This window comes from Triticum aestivum, chromosome 5B (assembly GCF_018294505.1).
Source record: "Triticum aestivum cultivar Chinese Spring chromosome 5B, IWGSC CS RefSeq v2.1, whole genome shotgun sequence".
Classification (NCBI taxonomy): domain Eukaryota; kingdom Viridiplantae; phylum Streptophyta; class Magnoliopsida; order Poales; family Poaceae; genus Triticum; species Triticum aestivum.
Window position 1 is genome coordinate 473,319,243 of NC_057807.1, and position 11,141 is coordinate 473,330,383.

Consider the following 11,141-nt stretch of genomic DNA (forward strand, 5'->3'; position numbering starts at 1 on the left):
CAATACCATTTTCATCAGTGCATAGATGGCCATTTGTGGACATAGGAATTTTGACTCCTTTGCAATCTTGCATGCCGAATTTCCTCAGAACTTCCTTGAGGTATTTCTCCTGAGATATGAATATGCCATTGTGTTGTTGATGAATTTAAAGACCTAAAAAGAATTTCAACTCTCCCATCATAGACATTTGATATTCTTCACTCATCATATAGGCAAATTCATCACTATAACGTAGGTCAGTACAGCCAAAGATAATATCTTCAACGTATATTTGGCACACAAACAGTTCACCATCATAAGATTTAGTAAAGAGAGTAGGATCGAGTGAACCGGGTGTGAAGCCATTCTTCACGAAGAATTCCTTCAAAGTGTCATACCACGCCCGAGGGGCCTGCTTGAGGCCATAGAGGGCCTTGTTTAGTCTGAAGACTTTGTCAGGATTCTTTGGATCTTCAAAACCTGGGGGTTGAGCAACATATACTTCTTCCTCAAGCTTACCATTGAGGAATGCACTTTTCACATCCATTTGTTGTAAGATAATATTATTATGGTTAGCATAAGCAAGTAATATGCGAATAGCCTCAAGTCTAGAAACAGGTGCAAAAGTTTCATCGAAATCAATTCCTTCAACCTGTGTGTAGCCTTGAGCTACAAGTCGTGCCTTATTCCTCACCACAAGGCCATTTTCATCTTGCTTGTTGCGGTAGATCCACTTTGTGCCGATGATATTATGCTTGCGAGGATCTGGACGTTTGACCAGTTCCCAGACATTATTGAGCTCGAACTGATGTAATTCTTCTTGCATAGCCTGAATCCACTCAGGCTCCAAAAATGCTTCATCTACCTTGGTGGGCTCTGTGATAGAGACAAAAGCATAGTGCCCACAAAAGTTAGATAAATGTGAAGCTTTTGAGCGTGTGAGAGGACCTGGTGCTTCAATGCCATTGATGATCTTTTCAACTTGCACTTCTTTTGCAATGCGAGGATGAGCTGGTTGTCGTTGAGGAATTTGATCAGCATTTTCTTCAGCATTTTCCTCAGGTACATCAGCTCGACGATCTTTGCTTTCTGGAATGAATTCTTAAGTAGATTCTTCGGTAGGAATGATATCCTCAGTAGCCTTGAACCTGATAGAATCCTCAGGTGTTGGTTCATCTATCACAGAAGGTAGGTGCTCTCTTTGCGAGCCATTAGTTTCACCGAACCGCACATCTACAGTTTCAAGAATCTTGTGAAGAGTGATGTTGAAGACTCTGTAGGTGTGCGAGTCCTTTCCGTAACCAAGCATAAAACCTTCATGTGCTTTCGGTGCAAATTTAGCATTGTGATGAGGATCTCTAATCCAACATTTAGCACCGAAGACTTTGAAATAACTCACATTGGGTTTCTTGTCTGTGAGGAGTTCATAGGCAGTCTTCTTGAAGAATTTGTGAAGATATACTCTGTTGATGATGTGGCACGCGGTATCAATTGCATCAATCCAAAACCGATGAGGTGTTTTGTATTCATCAAGCATAGTGTGAGCCATCTCAACTAGAGTTCTGTTCTTGCGCTCTACGACGCTATTTTGCTGAGGAGTATAAGGAGTAGATAACTCATGAGTAATACCGAGTTCATCAAGATAGCCATCAAGACCGGAATTCTTGAACTCAGTTTCATTGTCACTCTTGATGTGCTTGATCTTCACACCAAAGTTGGTTGAAGCCCTCGAGGAAAATCGTTTGAAGACTTCCTGCACTTCATGTTTGTAAGTAACAATGTGTACCCATGTGTAACGAGAGTAATCATCAACAATAACGAAGCCATATAGAGATGCATCATTAGTCACATCAGAATAATGATTAGGACCGAAGAGATCCATGTGAAGCAATTCAAATGGGCGAGTAGTGGTCATAATAGTCTTCGCTGGATGCATGGCCTTAGTCATCTTCCCAGCTTCACAGGCACCACACAAGTGATCCTTGAGGAATTTGACATTCTCAATGCCAATGACATGCTTCTTCTTCGCAAGCATGTGCAAATTCCTCATGCCTGCGTGATCAAGTCGTCGATGCCATAGCCACCCTTCTGAAGCTTTTGCAAGTAAGCACACGGCAGGTTGTGGTCCTGTAGAGAAATCAACAATGTACAAGTCTCCTCTCCTAAAGCCTTCGAAGACTTTGGAATTGTCAGCTTCCATGATCACAACACAATGATACTTGCCAAAGACAACAACCATATCAAGATCACAAAGCATTGAGACAGACATGAGGCTGTATCCTAAGGACTCGACAAGCATGACTTTGTCCATGTGTCGATCCTTAGAGATCGCAACCTTACCTAGACCCAATACCTGACTTTTGCCTTTCTCAGCGAAGATGATATGCTTTAGATGTGACGGAGTTAATGGAGCATCCATTAATAGATTCTTGTCACCAGTCATGTGATTTGTACAACCACTATCGAGGACCCACTCATTTGCTTTGGGTTGATCATCCTGTAGATGAATTAGTGCAGCTTACAAACTCATATACTTCATCAGTGAAGAATATGACATCAATATCATCAGTTCAATTTCATCAAGTAATTTGATCAGATAATCAGTATGAGGACGTGTGAAATGAAAGTTCATTTCATCATGATTCGCCTGCGTCCTTTCAGGCATTGTTCAGGTCTCCAACAAATTCTTCAGACATTTTGAGCACGACTGGAGACCTGACCCTGCATAAGAAATTAGTTCTTTTTCTTCACCACCCACATCTGGAGGGGTGGCAAAGAGTTCATCACTCTGCGAGCACCATATGAGAAAGGTGGCAAAGATGCGAAACCATTTTGTTTCACATAAGATGGGTTAGGGTAAGCATATGAATAAGTAGAGAAATTCTTCGGGGACTTATGAACATAATGATTTGAAGAATAATGCTCATATTCATAACCCTTAGCTCTACCCTGCGAAACAGAGTTATTAGCACGATGATGTTCATATGAGGATTTTGATCCTTTTGAGGAATTTGATCCACGTGAGGAATTTGGTCCGTATGAGGACGTGGATCCATATGAAGAATTTGGTCCATATGAAGAGTTTGATCTGGGGTTCCTATTCTTCACTGGTGGTGTCATGAGGACATTCACCTAAAGACTTTCAACATAGCTTTTGGGAACCCAGATTTTCTTCATAGGAGAACCATTCCTGCAGTTAGTGCCAACATATCTAGCAAATACTTCACCATTCTGATTTTTGAACAGTTTATAGTTGGAGTCAAATGACTCATCAGAAGAATGAGGAGAATCACATGTAAAGCCAGATAAGTTAGATGGATCAACTGGAGGTCCCTTTGCAGCAACCCATGAGGTTTTGGGATACTACTCAGGCTTCCAATATGTTCCATCAGCACTGAGTTTCCTCTCAAAGGCAATACCCTCTTTCCTAGGATTTCTGTTGAGGATCTGCTTTTTAAGCACATCACAAAGAATCTGATGCCCTTTGAGACTTTTGTACATGCCTGTCATATATAATTCCTTCAGCCCTGCATCGTCAGTGATACTAGCAATGTCCTCAGATGAGGAATTAGTGATAGCAGAGGCAGGTGAAGAATTTGTAACATTTGAAGCATTTGCACATTCAGGTGAAGAATTAGCAGATTCACGTTCAATGCACTTTAAACATGGAGGATCAAATTCTTCCTGAGTAGCGCTTATTTGTTGAGCAAGCAATGAACCGCGCTCCTTCTGAAGATCTTCATAACACACTCTTAGCTTCTTAAGATCTTGCTTTCTCGTGATCAGTTAAGAGGGTTTTATTATGACTTTGAAGGTTGTCAAGCTTAGACTGAAGTCTCTGAATATTTTCAGTTAAGTCTTTAGTGCGGTCCATTTCTTCACCCAACATAACATCCCTCTAATTTAGCATGTAATGAACTTTTTCCAAGGCTCTTTGTTGATTATGGGCAAGGGAAGCAAGTTTGTTATAGCTAGGTCCAAATTCATCGCCAGATTCATCATCACTAGATTCGGATAGGTAGGATTCGGTTACCTCAGTTTCGGTTACCTCAGCACCGTTTGCCATATGGTAGGATTATGGTTCGAATGTCATCGCATTGAGAGATTCCTTGTAATCCTCAAACCAAGGATCATGACGAGTCCGATGACCTTCATAGACCTCAGAGAGACGGTCCGAGATTAGCTTCGCGTGATTGAGATGCATGACGTTTCTGAACTGATTTAGGGATAGATTAGAGAAGATGTCCTTTGCTGTGAGGTTAAGCAGTGTGTACTTGCGAATGTCATCAGCCTCAGCCATCTTGCATAGATCGGTAAGACCGATTTCGGTGACGGTCCAGAGTTCACTGTCCATAGCCATGAGTCGCTTTTTCATCATGGCCTTCCACCGAGGATACTCATGACTGTCAATGATGGGGCAGGAAACGTTCCTCAATCCTGCAGTCGACATAACTAAAACTCCAGGCAGTTAAACCAAAATCACACAGAACAAGGGAGTACCTTGCTCTGATACCAATTGAAAGTGTGTTATATCGACTAGAGGGGGTGAATAGGCGATTTTTATGGCTTCTTCACTGAGGAATTTGCCGGTGAGGAAATTCCTTAGCGAAGAACTACTTGCAGCAGAATAAGTACTCAAGAGTAAGCATAACAGAATACAGGCATGGTCATCATGATGAAATGAAGACAAGCACAGAGTACAGAAAGCGTAATCACAGGATAACACAAGATGAAGACAAACAGACTGAAGAAATTGAACTGAGGAAATTGAGAAAGTCTTCAGTCAAAGTCTTCAAACACAGATATGAACAATCACTCAACACAGTAATGAGGAAATGAAAGAGTTGAGGAAATAGAACTAGTAGGGTTGGTGAAGACAATGATTTGGTAGACCAGTTCCAACTGCTGTCTCAGTTGTACATCTGGTTGGAGCGGCTGAGTATTTAAACTCGAGGACACATAGTCCCGGACACCCAGTCACTAAGCACGTAGCTCAGGACACCAAGTCCTCACCGTATTCTCCTTGAACTAAGGTCACACAGACCTCGTCCAATCACTCGTGGTAAGTCTTCAGGCGACTTCCAAACCTTCACAGACTTCGGTCACTCGGCGATCCATAATTCCTCTTGGATGCTCTAGACCATGACGCCTAACCGTCTAGAAGAAGCACAGTCTTCAAAGGTAACAAGCATCGGATCCACGCAGGATCAATCTCTTCAGTGATGCTCAATCACTTTGGGTTTGTGGGTGTTTGGGTTTGGATTTTCCTCACTCGACGATTTTCGCTCAAAGTCCTCGGAGGATGGGTTGCTCTCAAAGGACAAGTGTAAGTTTCTCTCGAAGCAGCCAACCAGCTAGTGGTTGTAGGGGGTGGCTATTTATAGCCTAGGGAGCAGCCCGACATGATAAGACATAAATGCCCTTCAATGATATGACCGTTATGTGGATAAGATATTTTGGGATAGCTGGCGCGTACCATAGCAACGGTCGGAAATTTGACTCGGGCTATCATGTTCCTTACTGTGTAGGCAATCCGCACTGGCGAATTCCTAACTCCTCAGTCAGAACAAATTCCTCAGCGACCAGAAGAACTTCGTCTCTGTCTCTGAAGAAATTGACTGAGCTATATGAGATTTCCAATGGCTTCACTCGAAGGGATTGGTAGGTGTAGGATTTTGAGTTGAGCATCACATGGAAATTTTTCCTTAGTATTTCCTCGACCCCCTTTAACAGTACGGTGTTTCCTATGACTCAAGAAAGAGAAAAACAAAACTATGAAAATGAAAGTCTTCAAGCTTCATATTCCTCGGATGAATATCAAGTCTTCACGGACACACCAATTTCTTCACTTTCAAAGTCTTCATGAAAGTCTTCAGAAATACCAGAATCTTCAGTCAAAGATATTCATTTTTAGGGGTCGACTTTCTCTGTAAATATCAAACTCCTCATAGACTTATAGACCTGTGTACACTCATAAAAACATTAGATCCTTAACCTATAAGTCTTCAATACACCAAAATCACTAAGGGGCACTAGATGCACTTACAGATAAAAACTCATGCAATATGATATAAACCCCAGTTTTTTATCCTCGATGGCAACAATACAATACGTGCCTTGCAACCCTTTCTGTCACTGGGTAAGGACACTGCAAGATTGAACCCAAAGCTAAGCACTCCTCCCATGGCAAGAAAGATCAATCTAGTAGGCCAAACCAAACTGATAATTCGAAGCGACTTGCAAAGATAACTCAATCATACATAAAATAATTCCGAGGAGATTCAATATTTCTCATAGATAAACTTGATCATAAACCCACAATTCATTGGATCTCGACAAACACACCAGAAAAAGAGATTACATCGAATAGATCTCCACAAGAGAGGGGGAGAACATTGTATTGAGATCCAAAAAGAGAGAAGAAGCCATCTAGCTAATAACTATGGACCCGAAGGTCTGTGGTAAACTACTCACAACTCATCGGAAGGGCTATGGTGTTGATGTAGAAGCCCTCCATGGTCGATTCCCCCTCTGGCAGAGCGCCGGCGAAGGCTCCAAGATGGGATCTCGTGGATACAGAAGGTTACGACGGTGGAAATTGTGTTTCGGGTGCTCCCTAGATGTTTTCGGGGTACGTAGGCTTATATAGGAGGAAGAAGTACGTCGGTGGCCGCCCGAGGGACCCACGAGATAGGGGGCGCGCCCTATAGGGGGGCACCCTACCCTCTCATGGTCGCCTCGGCTGCTTCTTGACTTGCACTCAAAGTCCTCTGGATCACGTTCATTCCAAAAATCACGCTTCCGAAGGTTTCATTCCGTTTGGACTCCGTTTGATATTCCTTTTCTTTGAAATACTGAAATAGGAAAAAAACTGCAATACGGGCTGGGCCTCCAGTTAGTAGGTTAGTCCCAAAAATGATAATAATGTGTAAAATAAAGCCCATAAACATCCAAAAGGGGTAATATAATAGCATGGAACAATAAAAAATTATAGATACGTTGGAGACGTATCAGCGGCCTCCGTGGCGGGGTCCATCCACCAGTCCTCGGATGGCGTAGTCTGCTCCGGATTGTTTCCCGGGGCAGCCACAGGCGCGATCACCCGAATATTGTTCGATGGCAGATCTAAGTCATGCTCGTCAGGACTGTCCAACGCACCTGACATGGGCTCAAATCCGTCGAAGATCAAGTCTCCGCGGATGTCAGCAGTGTAGTTTAGGTTTCCAAACCTGACCTGGTGGCCAGGGGCGTAGCTGTCGATCTGCTCCAGATGGCCAAGCGAATTGGCCCGCAGTGCGAAGCCGCCGAATACGAAGATCTGTCCGGGAGGGAAAACCTCCCCTTGGACTGCATTGTTGAAGATGATTGAAGGAGCCATCAAGCCTTACTGCGACGACACAGTGGAACTCTCAATGAAAGCACCAATGTCAGTGTCAAAACCGGTGGATCTCGGGTAGGCGGTCCCGAACTGTGCGTCTAAGGCTAATGGTAACAGGAGGCTGGGGACACGATGTTTACCCAGGTTCGGGCCCTCTCGATGGAGGTAATACCCTACTTCCTGCTTGATTGATCTTCATGATATGAGTATTACAAGATTTGATCTACCACGAGATCGTAGAGGCTAAACCCTAGAAGCTAGCCTATGATTAAGATTGTTCTCGTCCTACGGACTAAACCCTCCAGTTTATATAGACATCGGAGGGGGCTAGGGTAACACAGAGTCGGTTACAGAGAAGGATATCTACATATCCTAATCGCCAAGCTTGCCTTCCACACAAAGGACAGTCCCATCCGGACACGGGACGAAGTCTTCAATCTTGTATCTTCATAGTCCAACAGTCCGGCCAAAGTATATAGTCCGGCTGTCCGGATACCCCCTAATCTAGGACTCTCTCAAGGACCAAGAGGAGTTCGTCGATAGATCAACAACTATGCCAGAGAGGAAATGAGTTCCCGAGGCCGCCTGATCCAACGTGATAGAGAATCCATGCGCCACAGCAATGATAATACCACCATGGGTACCAACAGCCTCTTTGGCAATAAAATTGTCCAAGAAATTTGTACCCAGGCACTCAACAATCACAGACTTGTCCACCATAGCCAATTTGGTTTCTTGTAGGCATATAATGTTGTAGGCAGAATCTTTGATTAGATTGAAAATCGTCTGCCTCCGGGCCGGATTATTAAGACCTCTTATATTCCAATTCAAATTGTTTGATCCATAAGCAAACTGACAACACACAACAGTCTGAAACAACTGACAACAGCAAGAACAGGTACCAAGCCAGCCACAAGCAGAGGGGGAACATGATGGTGACCCAGCTAAATAGCGAGCAGACACACAGAGACAGGGGGATCTCCAAAACCTCAGATAGATCGTCCTGACAGCCAGACCATGGAAAAACAGCTAACAGTGAGAAACTGGATAACACTGGAGGAAGCTACGACACTAACAGAATATAAGGCCACCGCCAAGCTCCTCAAGCCTCCCTTGTAGGTCAGGGCCGACGCATCCAGCATGGCCGCCACCACCCCCATGAACAAGGGAGTGAGCGGCTTCTTGTACATCTCTGCGTACTTTTTGAGGCCCTCATCCTTCGACTCCAGATCTTCAGAGACGAGTATGTTCTTCTTCATGAGCACCAGCTTTACCTTGTCCGTCGTTGCCATCCCAGCCATGGGTTTTGCGGCCAGCCTCCCACTCTGGCGGACAAGGAGTGAGGGGCTGTCCGCAACAGGTGGCGGCGGTGACCGGGGCGGCACCAGGGTGGAGGGAGGGGAGGGACTGGATCAGAGGGGCGGCGGTAGGGGACATGAGAAGAGGGGCGAAGGAGGTTAATTTATCCAATCCCTTTAAGCCATTACAACCTAAAATATCGAGCAGGCTGGGCCTGCCCGCAAAAGGGCTGCCCTCATCCCCACCACTTGGGATCACAGGCCCAAGGGAGGGCCCAGACTCCCCCTGCATTGCATTTTCACTGCTCAGGATTGCGAGCTCGACCCTAGGCCTAGACTCCATATGCACCAAGGCCAGAGGCGATGAGGCTGAGGCCGGCCCAAGGGGAGGCCCAGACTGGGGTAGCCAGTCAAGGCCCAAGATTGAGCCCACTATACATAGTGGCTCCATGTGCACCGGGTCAACTAGCACGACTTCATCTGACTGCTCCTGATCCACCTTGGTCCCTGAGCATTGGCCCACTTATGAGAGGCCAGTATGCAAGAGAAAAGGCCCGGGGGTCGCTTTGTCGCTCGATAGCTGAAGTGTTTCCTCATCTGAAACTAGCAGCAGGGTCCGCCCAGAACCACAGGCATCCATGTCCATCAGACAAGTGCACGGGCCATCAGTTGTCCCCATCTTCACAACATCTGGCACTAGTTGCAGACCCACAGCAGCTGGGCTTTCATGCAAGAGGAAATTTACATGGCCTGGAGGAATGATTGAAGCACCTGAGCAAACCACTTTAGAACTGTTCGTGGCAGGCCGCACCATGTCGGACTGGGTAGACTGACCGGTGAGCTGCCTCACATCAGCCATCTCTGATGGCACAACTGGGTCCATAGCTCGCCCACGTCCGCCAGAATAGTGGCAAGCCGCAGACAAGGGCGCCCATCCCCGCTAGTGGCTGCAGGACGGGCGTCCCACCTTGTGCATCTTTCGGCTTTGCGAGCTTCCACCATGCTGACCGCGCCCACCGCGCCCGCTATTCCCGCCACCGTCCCCGCCACCACCCGGGAAATACAGATGAGAGAGCACTGATCCACGGGGTCTCACCGACGGGAAGGTGCCTTCTTCAAAGTCCAGGTTCCAGATGGACCGCCACTTGATGATCTCGGGAGAGTAGCTGTCTGAGGGGATGCTGCCTATCCCGCTGCCAGAGCTAGTGTTGTTGTCTAGACTGCTCGCCGGCAATCGAGAGTAATGGCACACCCAGTCCAAGTGGATCAGGACCGGGTGCGCCAACATCTTCACCGGGCCAGTGCGGTGTTAGAAGGGAGAGAGGGATTTGGTGGAATAGTTTGTTATATTGCTTGAGCCTCGTGTGCATATATATAGGAGTACATGATCTACTTGGAGTACAAGACAAGACAGAATACTTCCTACTTTATCCTATGTTTCCTAATACAACCACGTTACTCAACATCCCCCTGCAGTCACAACGGTAGTGACGCAGACGATGAGACTGGAGAAGAATCCGAAGGCAAGCCGGCGAACACAGCCCCCACAGTTGTAACGGTCGATGCATCGCGGAGTCGTGGCTGGAGTGAAAACCGACGAGGTTGCTCAAGCAGGCGGTAGCCCTTTATGCCATTTGTCGATGTAGCGGAGAGCATGGGTGGTGGAGCCGTGGTTGACGTAGCCGTGCGAAGAATGCCGTGGTAGATGTTAAGTCGGGGTAGCCGGTGTCGAGGAAGTTGCCATGGAGCCGCGGGCGCAAGGAGGCGCCGAGTTAGTCGTGGGCGCAGTGGTGTCGAAGTAGTGGTGCGCCAGGAAGTAGATGATGTTGACGACGCGCTGCGCCGGGATTGCCAACCCCGGGGACACATCATAGACGAAGGCACGCATCGGTGTTGCCAGCACCGAGCATGCGTAGATGGACAAAGACGAAGTTGACAAAGCGCCGCACCAGGCTTGCCAGGCCCGTGAACATGTCATGGACGAAGGCACGCGGCGGTGTTGCCAGCATCGGGCTTGTGTAGATTCGGACCTGCACGAGCTGTATGCCATGTCGAAGAAGTAGGAGAGGCCAGTAGAGAAGGACTCGATGATGGTTGCGGCACCAATCGGCTCGGGGCCAATGTCGCCCACAGTTGTCGGGGTAGATGAAGCGGCCGGGGTAGATGACTGTGACACTGGCGACGGGCTGGTGTTGGACGAAGACGAAGGGGGTGGACGGGCGGCTGCGGCGGCTACAGGGGTAGCGGCGGCGGTGGCCGAAGAAGAGCGGCGGCGACGACGGCTAGGTTCGGAGTGCAGCGGCGGTGCTCGAAGTAGATGAAAAACCCTGACAACACGACGAAGACCGGCATGGACGGTGGCATTCCCGCGCCAAGGGAGACAGCGCGGCGCGTACCACGGGAGGTCGACACGCGGTGATGGTGGAGTGGACCGCGGGCCGCGGTGCTACGACTCGAAGGGGCCACACAGCGGCGGCGGGCAGGTC